The sequence below is a fragment of the Mugil cephalus genome, chromosome 17 (assembly GCF_022458985.1).
Source record: "Mugil cephalus isolate CIBA_MC_2020 chromosome 17, CIBA_Mcephalus_1.1, whole genome shotgun sequence".
NCBI classification, from domain to species: Eukaryota; Metazoa; Chordata; class Actinopteri; order Mugiliformes; family Mugilidae; genus Mugil; species Mugil cephalus.
This window is the reverse complement of record NC_061786.1, coordinates 18,751,192-18,752,525: the sequence shown is the minus strand read 5'-3', so window position 1 is coordinate 18,752,525 and position 1,334 is coordinate 18,751,192.

Genomic DNA, 1,334 nt, shown 5'->3' with positions numbered 1-1,334 from the left:
ATAATATCAGTATCAGTATAAATAGACAAATAGGTTTGAACCTCCTATTGGATAATTACTACATGGAGGATTATCTTCCAGCTGGTAACAAGTAATTTAACCCCAACTGATGCAACAAGTAGCTTCTTCTTTCTTCAACCATGTGGAAAGACTCATCTTGTGGTCCTGGAAAAGATGTTAGTCTGTGTGAGAAGGGTCAAATCACTGGCATGATGCATCAAGCAGAGAAAACATCTCTACTAAAACTGTCCAATGCATTGAAAACTGGAAGGACAGTGGGGAACCATCGTCTAAAAGGAAGGAATGTGGTCGGACAAAAATCCCGATTGATCTTGATCGATGTTTGGTGAAATCAAATCGAAGGAAAACAGTAGAACTCAGGGCTGTGTTTAATAGTGAAAGTAAGAGGATTTCCACATGTGCAATGCGAAGGGAACCCAAGGGGTTGGGACTGAACAGCTGTGTAGCCTTAAGAAAACCACTAATCGGACTCTGGAGCAAAGGAAGAAGGTCATGTGGTCTGATGAGTCCAGATTTATCCCGTTCCAGAGTGATGGGGCATCAGGGTAAGAAGAGAGGCAGATGAAGCGATGCACTCATCATGCCTGGTGCCTATTGTAGTCTGTGGGGCAATGTTATGATCTGGGGTTGCTGCAGTTGCTCAAGTCTAGGTTCAGCAACATTATGTCCTGAATATACTGGATGACCAGCTTATTCCATCAATGGATTGTTTTTCTTCCCTGATGGCACAGTTATATTCCAAGATGACAATGCCAGAATGCATGGGGCTCAAACTGTGAAAGAGTGGGGGCATGAGACATCATTTTCACACGTGGATTGGCCACCACAGAGTCCAGACCTTAACCCAGTTGAGAATCTTCGGGATGTGCTGGAGAAACGCTTTGCGCAGTGGTCAGACTCTCCCACTCCACTGGATGGAAATAAATCTTGTGACACTGCAAAAGCTTCTCATCGAAACAAATCCACAGCGAATGCATGCTGTGCACAATTCTGTATTTTACAATATCCAGCTGAGCGTTAGCTCAGGACACGCTTCCTTGTGGAAAAGTTTTTATTACTGCGTTACTTGCATGTCAACAGCGCACATGGTTGGAAAGGGCGACATGCTGCTGGTGATCCAGGCGTAAAAATAAGCTGCCCTACATCTCAAAAACTTTTTTTATTTTTTTTCTGAGCGCGCTTTTAATACATACAAGCGACGCCGTTACTATTTCTCCCTGTTGCTGTTGCTGCTGATGCCAAATTTAATGCGGCACCAGTCCTGCACCGTCCGGAGGAATGGAATGAGAGGCAGCCGTGGGCGATACCATGTC